Source organism: Cervus elaphus, chromosome 13 (assembly GCF_910594005.1).
Source record: "Cervus elaphus chromosome 13, mCerEla1.1, whole genome shotgun sequence".
Lineage (NCBI taxonomy): Eukaryota > Metazoa > Chordata > Mammalia > Artiodactyla > Cervidae > Cervus > Cervus elaphus.
Window position 1 is genome coordinate 13,230,861 of NC_057827.1, and position 12,363 is coordinate 13,243,223.

Here is a 12,363-nt window from a genome sequence, read left to right on the forward strand (position 1 = left end):
CTCCAGTGTTTGCAGGAAAGTCATGACTAAAGAGCTAATCCATAAAGCACAGACCATTTCATAGGACACTAGCTTCTTGTAAGGCTTAAAAGTACATTTGCAAATAGATGGGAAAGCTTGAGCTTTAGTTTCTGTAGTTTCACCCCATGTTTTTTGAGTCTGGGCCAAATATTCATCTCATCAACTCTAAAATCTATGGGAGAAGCTGCAGAAATGTCATGCTTAAGTATTCAAACTAACTGTAATAATGATAACAATAATCAGAATAGCCTATATTTATTGAGTTTACTATGAGCTGATTTTAAATGACATTAGAAGCTCAATTGACTTCATAAAAACACTATCATTATCCCAGTGGTGTATGAGAGATAACTCATGAGGAGAAATGTACATTGTTCCACCAAGTCACTCCAGTGCTCTTGCCTGGAGAATCCCAGGGACGGCAGGGCCTGGTGGGCTGCCGTCTATGGGGTCGCACAGAGTCGGACACGACTGAAACGACTTAGCAGCAGCAGCCACCAAATCCTTGGGCAGTAGGTGGGGAATCATAGTGGAGTAAGACTGCCCCACTATAGAGGTCATGTCCTTGGACCACACTCTACATTCTTGGTCATTTTTTTTTTTTCTTTTAAAAAGATTTTATTAAAGGTCTTTGCAGAGCAACATTCAGATTCCAGATCCAGCGGCCAAGGAGGCCTATTATGCTGTGGGTACAGGCTGGGGCATGGCAGGCGGCTCTGGCTTCCCACCCTTCTGTTCAGAGATGGGGGTGGTGGGCAGTATTTCATCTTTGGGTTCCACATTGCTCACGTGATCAGGCAGAGGCTTCTTAGGGCCAGTCTTACCAGTTGGGTCCCAAGGCAGCATGATCTTTACCTTGATTCCCAGCACACCCTTCTGAGTAGCACATGGCACACGGCAGTGTGAATGTAGTAGTTAACAGGGTCCCCACTGTGGATCATGAGGCCAACCACAAACTTCATGGATTTAGCCCTCTGTCCTCGAAGTTTCCCAGACACCACGACCTCGCAGCCTTTGGCCCCACTCTCCATGATGAACCGCAGCACACCATAGCAGGCCCTCCACACAGCAAGGCCTCTTAGGCACTTATAACACAGAGATTCTGCCTGGGCAATAGCACACAGTCCTCTTGTGGCTATCTTTTCAGCATAAAGCGCTACACTGCCTTCAGGGAAGCCAAATCTCTTCTGAACCACAGCAGTCAACTCCCGGATCTGCTGGCCCATCTCACCAAGTACATTCTGTGTCCTGGTGGCCAAGGTAATGATTTCTGTCTTGGTTGGTGTAACTTGGACCTCAACTCCAGAGTAGCCATCTTCAGCCAGCTCCCGAGTGAGAAACTCGTTCAGTTCAGCTTTGAAGATGCCATCAGCGACAAACTTCCTCTTCTTGGAAATTTGCAAGGCCATCTTGCCGCCACCAGCTGCTGAAAGGAAAGGGTCCTGGTCATTTTTAAATTCTTTGGATAAATGACTTTAAAGATAAGGCCATCATATCTAAATATCACAGGAATACTTTTCATAGGTAGCACTCAGCAGGAAATTCATAATACTTTGAATATAGTTTGCCTATTGATTATCTAGGAGGAGTAGAATGCATAAGGAGCATATATGGGGGAAGATCTCTAGAAACAGATTTTATCAGCCTTACTGACTCTATGTCCCTATAAAGTTCTTTTAACTTTCAAGGTGCCTTGACCTCCAGGTACAACCCAAAAGCTGGGCTGGTGGTCTACAGAAGGGACAGCTGAAACACAAAGTCAGTTGCATAGTTGGTTCAACAATACATCCACTTCCTAGCAAGCATACTCAGGTCATTTTCATCTGCCCCACTTTCACCCACCATGAACCTCAGTTTCAAAAGAGAAAGATCCCACTCATGTATCCCAAATACTGAGTTTCGGTCCAGAGGGCTTTCCTGGAATTTTTTTTTATGTTAATATAAGACTGCAGCTCTACGCTCAACTCTCAGGTTCACTCCTCCAGAGAAATGGAACTCCCTCCTGGGTCCAAGGTCAAGAACTTGCTGCCTGTGGCCAAATGTCTCTAATTGCTGCTTTTGGACTGCTTGCATAAATATTTGCTTATTGACTGAGGAGGTGATGATGATCGTGTATTAACTTCTTTTTCTAATCTGACACTTTTCCTGGTACTATAGCCTGCTGCCCTGGATGAATTTTTCTCTTTAATTTGCTAGATCGTTTTCTGCAAGATGGAGGGATGGGAGAGAGCGAGCTTTTTGACTCCAGTCCCTATAGAGAGGGTGGGCTGAGAGGAGTGCCTAGGAACCTTGGTCAGATGCATTAACTCAAACATGAATCTGCCACTTACTTGCTGAGGGACCCTAGGAAACACTGAATCTGGGTTACTTCTTCCTTAAAACAGGGTTGATCATTCTTATCTCTGAGGCCTGCTTTGAGGTTGATGTGTTTGGTGATTGGCACTTAGTGTGTATCCCCACCCTGGTGCTTCTCATCCTTAACCTCCATGGTTCTTATGGTCTGAAGACACCCACTGGCAGCTGAACTCCCAGGTAGTGTTGCAGATCGAAACCTCTTCACCAGAGAGATGAACGATTCCGAGCTAACTGCAGCCTAGCCCTGGGATTTGGAATCTGGAAGCACAGGATGTGGAAGTTCATGCCATACAACTTGTTCATAAGACTCATCTGAATGCAGTGGTCAACACGGAAAGCCAAAAGGAAAGAAACAAATCATTCACATATATTTTCTCTTTTCAGAATTCTGTGACCTGTACCGAAGCTCCAAGTGTTGGTTAGTAAAAACCCCATGCTGACTATGCAGTGGCCACTTCACATTGATTCAGGCATCAAGGAGACACGTGAGCAAGTTTACAGAGGATGCTGTGTGGTTGCAAAACAGAACATCTGCCGCATGTCAGTTGGATCTGGTTGTTGTCAGTCTTGATCTCATTTATCTTGCCTATAAGTGTACTTATTGAGAAAACCTCACCTGGCAGGCTGGGAGTACTTTCTGTAGCCTCTGAACCATCAGAATTGGAGCAGAAAGCTTATCATCAAACTCAGCATCACCCATTTTTGGGTTTCAGAAACAAACTTGTTAGAGTGGGGCCAAGGTTGAGCTGAAGCCCCCAAGCTACAGCTTAATTCTGTTCTGTCCTGGAGGCCACGTGCCAACTTTGCTTTGGATTCAGTTCTCAAACTTATAGGTCATATGAAATATTTTTTAAATATTTGTGTGTTTCTAGTATACAGCAAAGTGATTCAGTTACATATACATATATATTCTTTTTCATATTCCTTTCTATAATGATTTATTAAAGGGCAGTGAATATAATTCCCTGGTGACATTAGTGGTAAAGAACCTGCCTCCCAATGCAGAAGACACAAAAGACTCAGGTTTGATCCCCGGGTAGGGAGGATCCCGTGGAGAAAAGCATGACAATCCACTCCAGTATTCTTGCCTGGAGAATTCCAAGGACAGAGGAGCCTGGTGGGCTACAGTCCATGGGGTCGCAAAGAGTCAGATACCACTGAAGCGACAGCACACACATATGTACAGCGTTTCCCAGGTGGCATTAGTGGTAAAGAACCCACGTGCCAATGCAGGCGATGCAGGAGACATGGGTTCGATTCCTGGGTGGGGAAGATCCCCTGGAGGAGGGCATGGCAACCCACTCCCGTATTCTTGCCTGGAGGAGCCTAGCAGGCTATAGTCCATGCAACTGCAAAGAGTTGGACATAATTGAAACGGCTTAGCACCCATACACATATTTAGAAACAAAATCTCTCTGACATCTTATAAACACAATTTGCATTCAATTCTGAAGGTGTATATACCATCCTCACTGCTGCATGGCTGTCTCTGCTGACAGAGAACACAATGCTTGATCTGTCTCTTCAGGTGGCTCAGGCTAGCTCAGAAAAAAAATCATAATCTTATCTCTTCAGAGCCTCGAAAGGTAAAAATAGCCTGGGTGTTTATTGCACCAGGCTTTTAGACCCAGGTGTAAGTGGGGAAAGTGGATTGTCACTTTCCCTGCTGGATAGGATGGCTTCAAAGGAAACAGAAAGGTGCAGATTAAAGGGATTGTGGCCACACTCAGCCTTCTCCAAGAAGGCTTAAAGCCCCCTCGCGAAGGACCTTATCAGGCTGGAAGGGGGATGCAGAAGATAAACTTTAAAAATAAATGCCAAAAAAAGCAAAAAAAAAAAAAAAATCCTGATTATCGTCTCTGCCTCCTCTACCTTGTCTGGTCAGCAATGTGTTAAGTGAATTGAAACTAGATCTCGGAGAGACAGTCACAACCTGGTTATCAGTGGCAGTAAATGGAAGATAATAGCCCCACTAGAGAGTTATGAAATGGCTTGTCTTTGAGCTGCCAAAGTGTTTAGTCTTTCTTTTATTATATTCACAGCAGTAATCCGATATGTCCTGACTTCTGTCATCTGTGTGTAATGCTTATCAACTCTGTCAGTGATTCACCCCCTTGTCAGAGACAGTTATTCCTCAAAGTGCCGAGGTTATGACTGAAGCAATATTGTGACTGGAAAGAAAATACAAAAGGTGTACCCATCACAGCAGGCAATCTGGGAGCTGACGTCAAAGTAAAGGAAAACATGGTCGATGAAAGGAGTACATGAGGCGACGTTTTGTTCCCTGCGCCGGGAGGCGCGGCTGGCGTGGCCGAGGTCAGATGGGCAGATGGCCTCCTTCCCGAAGATGCTTGACCTGCTCAGGATGGCGGGACGTGGGGCCTCTGCCCTCACAGCTGTGGAACCGTTTCCACGCTGCATCTCCATTGACAGGGCGCTCGGAATCGGGTTGTGACACGGTCTGCTTGATGAAGAGAGTTGAAGGGAAACAGGCTGGCGCAGAAACTGTTTCATAACAGAGATGAGAGCCCACGACTCCCTGCACCATCCATCCTTATCTTAAGATGTTCACTCACACCTGGGACTTGCTTTAAGCAAGGCTTATCCCCACATCACCCGTGAGAAGGCAGGGGAGTGTGGTGGCAACAGCTGGGGTTTGAGAAGGTGCAGAGTGATCAAGAGAATCGGGGTTTCAAATTTTAAAGAATTAAAAGTGTGGCAGTCAGAATTCATTTTGAACGTTCTTTCTGATCTTGAACAAGCTACCTAATGCCTCTGCCCGAAGTTCTATAAAAGGATAAAATAGTTACCAATAATACCTGTTTGGGGCTTCCCTGGTGGCAGAGCAGTAAAGAATCCGCCTGCCAATGCAGGAGACACACGTTCGATCCCTGGGCGAGGAGTATCCCCTGGAGTAGGAAATGGCAACTCACTCCAGCATTCTTACCTGGAAAATCCCGTGGACAGAGCAGCCTGGTGGGCTACCGTCCATGCGGCTGCAAAGAGTTGAATGCATCTTAGCAACTGAGCATGCGGCAATAGCTGTCGAATGGCTGGAGAATCCAGAGATGATGGCAATAAAGTGCTTGAGTAAAGGCACTTACAGATGTGATATGACAAATAGTGTGTGACTGGAAATAAGACACTGTGTATGTTCTGAGAGTCTCATGTGTTCAGCCCTGACGTAGGCAGAACACTAAGATGTGGGTGTGATACTAACGGCTTGACTTTGATGCTGTGAAAAAGCAGCTCCCTGATAATTCCTGTGAACGCAGGGCAGGCATGCCGGTGCGGTTCTTGCTGATTATATGACTAGAGCACTCTGGGTGAGGAGATTTGGTGGGGACCGAGACAGCAACAGTGATTTCTGTTTTCCTATCAGGGATACCATTTATGCCCAGCCATTGCTTATATTTTGTTTATACTTCCTGGACATTGCCTAACTTTTTATGCTATGCGATTGCATGACTGTTGCAGAATTCGCAGCAAGTTCACAGATAAGGATGAGGTTCAAAATGTTTACAACCAGTGATGCGAGTCCTGTGGTCTATTTAGAGTGGTTGCTGGCTTTATGGGTGGAATCCTGTCTTCTAGGCCTCCTGCTATGCTGGGCAGGAAACCTGCATTGCCAGTGAAAGCTGTGGTCTAGAAATGCGTCCCAGCACCTTGAGCATTGGTCGGGAGCACTTGGGAGCTGAGAAGCAGGCATCTCCTCTAATACAGAGGTATTACACGCTTTAACAACTTGTCTGGCTATACTAGTTCATACCTAATGATTATCAGCCCTGCCTACAGGATGACATCAAACTTTATAGTAGGTAGATTTATATAAGCTTCCATTGTATGTTCTTAACCATCTTTTATTTTCTCTTTTTTTAAGAAGTTATTTGTACATTATTAATGAAAGATTAGTTTTTAGATCATTGTAAAGGTGAAGTCTGGTCACTGTAACATGTTTAGAAAATAGAGATAATTAAAGGGAAAAAAATTGTCTAAACACCTCAACACTCAACAATCACCATTATCTACTTCTTGAAATATTTCTCTGATCCTCGGTATGTACGTGTTTGACCTGTTCTAGATTTTAATGGGAATACACTTCATATTCTATCATCAGACATACATTTCATGGTTGGTTGCAGAAATTCTATAAGCTATCTTGGAATATCAGTATTTTGTGTTAGTAATTAATATTTTTTCTTTTTTTAAATGAAAAAGTATGGAGTTTTACAAAATAACTTTTTGGCATTTGTCAAGATTCCTGCATGGGATTTCTTCTCTAACGTAATAAATGTTAACTTGGATCCCTAATTTTGGACCATCTTTACATTTATCTAGTAAGCCCAATTTATGTTTGGTGTACTGATTAGAATTAAACAAGTTTAGAATTTGTATATGGGGAACTTGTGTTGTCTGAGATCAGGGTTGTGTATGCTTTGGGAAAATAAGTAGGGAGTTTTCATTTTTTTTTATGCTCTGGACAAGTTCATAGGGGCATAATCATGATCTGAAGTCTAAGAATTTAAAAGTTTGAAGGGATGCAAAAAAAAAAAAATCTGAATTTGAGTTTTAGAGTTAGAGCCCCAATATTTTCAATTTCTTGTATAGCTATTGGCTTATTCATATTTCTTTTTCTTTTTATCCAAATCTTAACACTTACTTTTCCCCCACAAAACTTTTTGTTAGGTTCGCATTACTTTATTTTTTAGGACAGAATTGCCCATGCTGCTGTTGCGCCTGCTAAGTCACTTCAGTTGTGCCTAACTCTGCGCATTGTCTGCTATTGCAAAATGATCTCAGTAATGGGGTGATTTTCCAGTTCTTATTAATACTATAAGTTATCTCTTTTTACTCACTTTTCTTTGGCTAAGCTATATCCTTTGGTGGGTGTTTTAAAAGGAGAAAACAAGCTATCTCTTGAATTTTCATTAAAAAGGATTTTTTTTCTAGTTCATTTAACCTTATACATTTCCTCTTGTTTTCCTTGGATATCTAGTTGTTTTTAGTAAATATGGTAACCAGATTCTCTGCTTAATTGTTTGTTTATTATTTCTGCTTAATAATGAAAACATTTAGGATATGGAGCTGCATCTGTCTTTAAAAATCTGCTTATTACTCTGAATATTATTATTATTTTCTGACTGCTGTTTTGATTTCCACTGTGATACAGAAATAATTTCTTTTAAGACTACCTTCTAATTTCTAGTGGATGCTGCTTTTACATAAAATTTTGATTAGTTTCTATCTATGTTACTGTGTTCTATGAATGTGACTATTGCACACTATACTTTGGACAATTTGTTAAGGTTTTATTTTTGGAGTGTAAAAATTTTTGTAAATATCCTACTGGTTCTCTGAAAGCAACAACTGGTTCAAACTATCCTTCGTACCACCGTTTTTACTTTTTTTTTTAAATCTTGGTATATGTTATGAGGTCCTGTAAGTAGGGAAGCCAGTTGATTTGTCCTCTTAATGGGTACACTTTTGAGAGTGAAGTGGGGTTGTTAATAATTATTTCTAGACAGCAAGCTAAATTGAGATATGGTGGGCAAAAGGAGACTTAAGTTCACACATTCCATAACCCACATTAAATTCTTTCTGAGATAATATGAAGCATTAATTAAATAAGGAAACCTTGCAGTCATTATTTGTTGTAAGACTTAAATAATATTGAGATAGTATTTGTGATATAATATATGATTGCTTGTAAGTAAACCCTCAGTACTGAAAACAAAAGTCCCTACTTCTTAATTGGCTATTTAGATGAATTTTAATATATCACTGAAAGCAACTTCAAGCCCCTCCAATTGGAAAAGGTATAGTATTAATTAAATAATTAAGGACTTCAATATCTAAGTTTTAGCTGACCAATGTGCAAAATATCTAATTCTCATCTGGTGCATAATAAATAAATGGGACTTTTGGTTTTAAGCAAAAAGTTATATGCAAAAGGTACACCACAGTTAAAATGTATCTTGTTTAGTTGCCAATTCATGTCTTACTCATTGTGACCCCATAGAGTGTAACTGGAGATCAAATTGCCAACATCTGTTGGATCATAGGCAAAGCAAGAGAGTTCCAGAAAAACACCTACTATTACTTTATTGACTACACCAAAGTCTTTGACTGTGTGGAGCACAACAAACTGTGGATAATTCATAAAGAGATGGGAATACCAGACGACCTGACCTGCCTCCGAAGAAATCTGTCTGCAGGTCAAGAAGAAACAGTTAAAAACAGACATGGAACAATAGACTGGTTCAAAATTGGGAAAGGAGTACATCAAGACTGTATATTGTCACCCTGCTTATTTAACTTATATCCAGAGTACATCATGAGAAATGATGGGTTGGATGAAGCACAAGCTGGAATCAAGATTTCTGGGAGAAATATCAATAACCTCAGATATGCAGATGACACCACCCTTATGGCAGAGAGTGAAGAACCAAAGAGCCTCTTGATGAAAGTGAAAGAGGAAAGTGAAAAAGTTGGCTTAAAACTCAACATTCAAAAAAGGAAGTTCATGGCATCTGGTCCCATCACTTCATGGCAAATAGTTGGGGAAACAATGGAAACAGTGAGAGACTTTATATTTTGGGCTCCAAAGTCACTGCAGATGGTGACTGCAGCCATGAAATTAAAAGATGCTTGCTCCTTGGAAGAAAAGCTATGTCTAACTTAGATAGCATAATAAAAAGCAGAGATATTACTTTGCTGGCAAAGGTCCGTCTAGTCAAAGCTATGGTTTTTCCAGTAGTCATGTATGGATGTGACAGCTGGACTATAAAGAAAGCTGAGCACAGAAGAATTGATGCTTTTGAACTGTGGTGTTGGAGAAGACTCTTGAGAGTCCCGTGGACTGCAAGGAGATCCAACCTGTCCATCCTAAAGGAAATCAGTCCTGAATATTCATTGGAAGGACTGATGCTGAGGCTGAAACTCCAACACTTTGGCCACCTGATGCAAAGAACTGACTCATTGGAAAAGACCCTGATGCTGGGGAGGATGGAAGGCAGGAGGAAAAGGGGCCAACAGAGGATGAGATGGTTGGATGGCATCACTGACTCAATGGACTTGAATTTGAGCAAGCTCTGGGTGTTGGTGATGGACAGGGAGGCCTGGCATGCTGCAGTCCATGGGGTGGCAAAGAGTCAGACATGACTGAGTGACTGAACTGAGACTGTAGCCTGCCAGGCTCCTCTGTTTATGGGATTTCCCAGGTAATAATACCGGAGTGGGTTGCCATTTCCTTCTCCAGGGGATCTTCCTCACCCAGGGACTGAACCCACATCTCCTGCTTGGTAGGCATATTCTTTACCACAGAACCACCTGGGAAGCCCAGAACATATTAAGTTTTGGTCATTTTTCTCTTGATATGTGTTAGAATTTTAGAAATGGCTGAATCATGTTTATAAGAGTATTGAATCAAATTTCTTTTTTATATGGTCATAAATGCCAGTTAACATGCTTTTGAAACTTAAAAGAAGATTTATGTTTTAGTTGTAGAAAGCTATGCTCGTTTTCCAGAAAATAAAGTATTTAAATGAGGTTTTAAAAGTATAATTCTCAAATAGTATTAAGCTATTAAATGCAAAACATTACCCTTTAAAAATATAAAATTAAAAGGAGCTGAACAAACATAGATGATGAAATACATAGGAATAAAAATTATTTCAATGCTTAATAGCTTTTGAAATTCAAGCCCATGCAAAAGACAAATTTTAGGAAGAAATGAAATTTCTTTTCTCAACCTTGTGCTTCTCTACAAACTGTTCATTAAATTTGTAAATTATTACCTAATTTATTTAGCACTCAGAAATTTGGCCTTGTTTTGTTCTGTTGAGTTTTCAGGCTAAATTGTTAAAATGTTTTTTAAAAATTCAAAAATTGTAAAGATGTATTAAAAGCTACCAAAATGTCAAACAATTGAACATGAATATAATATATATGTCAACACATTATATTGATATACTCACTTTACACATAGTGAGACACACATTTGTAGTTGTGTATTGTACAGTACTTTCTCTATGCAAAGGCAGAGGCAAAAATTATTTTTCTTTTGGTGGTGGAGATCAATGTGGGTAATTCATTTGCTTGTGAAAAGTAAGGCATGGGCAAAAGGACTACTTCCAGTCATTAATAAAACATCTGAGGTCATATTTCTTAGAGTGGCTTTCAATCTGGTTAGACATTTGAAATGTTGCTGTGTATATATATGGGCATGATATGGAATACTCTTGAGGAGACAGAAAAACTCTTGAAGACATCAGAGCCACAGTTAGCGGACAGCAGGGGTACCTAGTCACTATTTCACTCAGCCCTTTGGTCCTCTCTCAGGAGCCCACCAGGAAACAATGACATTATAACAAGGTTGATAACAAAAATGGTGTCCTAGATTCCTTCGTTCCTGCCCACCTTGCTCCATTCAGCCCCACTTTTCAGTTTCTCCAGCACTGAAATCCCACATCGGCAGGAACACTAACACTGCAGGCTCCCTTCTCCCTGCCTGCTATGATGGACTCAAGGCTTGGGACCGGAAGGTTTCTATGGCGACTGACTAATCCACCAGCGAGAGGTGATGGGGCCTCTCAGACTCCAGGAGTTTCTTTTGAAAGACCTTACCACTCTCTTATTCTGAGTCACAGATTAATCATGCAGGGTCACAATTGGTAAAAAGTCATTGCAAACTGGTACAAGAATGCAACATTGGCAAGAGAGGGTTTTGGTGCTTGTAGATGCCCACTGTATCAGCCAGGGTTCTACCAGAGAAACAAACCTATAGATGATAGCTAGAGAGCTAGGTAACTGGATAGGTAGATAAGCAGAGAGGCAAAGACTTTAGTGCAAGAAGTTGACGTATTTAATTGTGGAGACTGATGAGGCAAAGCTGTCATCTGCAAGGCAGGACATCCTCAGGCAGGAGCTGATGGATGCTCTGATGATTGAACATAATCTCTTTTACTTAAAATTAGCAGATTATTGGGACTTCCTTGGTGGTCCAGTGGTTAAGAATCTGCCTTCCAATGCAAGGGATGCAGGTTTGATCCCTGGTTGGGGACCTAGGATCCCACGTGCTATGGAGCCAATAAGACCAGACACCACAACCAGCCAGTCCCTGAGGCACAACGATGCATCTCAAGCTCTTGCGGACCTCAACCAAGACCCGATGCAGCCAAATAAATGCATAATTGTTAGAAATCAGTTGCTTATAGATATTCATCACATCTAAAGGGAGCCTCATAACAATTGTTAAACTCTATTCTATATCCTAGCCAAAATGACCCATAAAATTAGCCATCACACCGACCATAAATATCCTGAGGTCCACTCAATAGAATGTTTTGGGATGGTCATCAGCTCAGGTTGAATATGTATCAGTGGGAGGGGAAAACTGGTAGTTCTTTATTTTATTTTCCTAAGTCAAGTTACTTGTGGCTGTGGAGTCAAGGGCATTGTGCCCACTTCTTTGATGAAACCATAGGAGCCCATGCAGGCTAGTCACCACCTTGGGTTTTGGACAACAGTGGCTATGCAAACTTCTAGTAGGAGGTATAACAAGCAAAAGTGCACTCTAAGATCTGCTACTTCCGGAGTAACAGGAACAGATCCGTTCCTGTTCCTTGGAGCAGTCCTGGGTTCCTAACATCAACCAGAGCAGTGACTATTTGGGGTCATGGGGGACCTGGGTCATGTGAACTGGTGGCATACACCAGAAGGCTAGAAACCACTTACTTGTAAGGCAGAAACTCCTCATTAGCTGCTGGGCTTACGTTGTTTTGTGAGAGGAATGGATGAAAGAGGAGTAGAGGGACTCAGGCTGCGTTTAACTTTCTGCTTTTGTTATAGCTGATTAAAACTACTCTTTATGAGGCTGTGTGTCTAACCCAAGGACTCTGGAGTCAGATAGACTGACTCAGCACCCTGACATCACCACTTCACCAGACAGTGATCTCAGCACAGTGGTCTGGAGCGTGGGGAGCAGGA

General features: G+C 41.7%; 1 pseudogene; it reads right to left on the reverse strand.

The window, feature by feature from the left end:
• Positions 1 to 688: 688 nt before the first annotated feature.
• LOC122706587 lies at positions 689 to 9,697 on the reverse strand (annotated as a pseudogene).
• Positions 9,698 to 12,363: the final 2,666 nt, after the last annotated feature.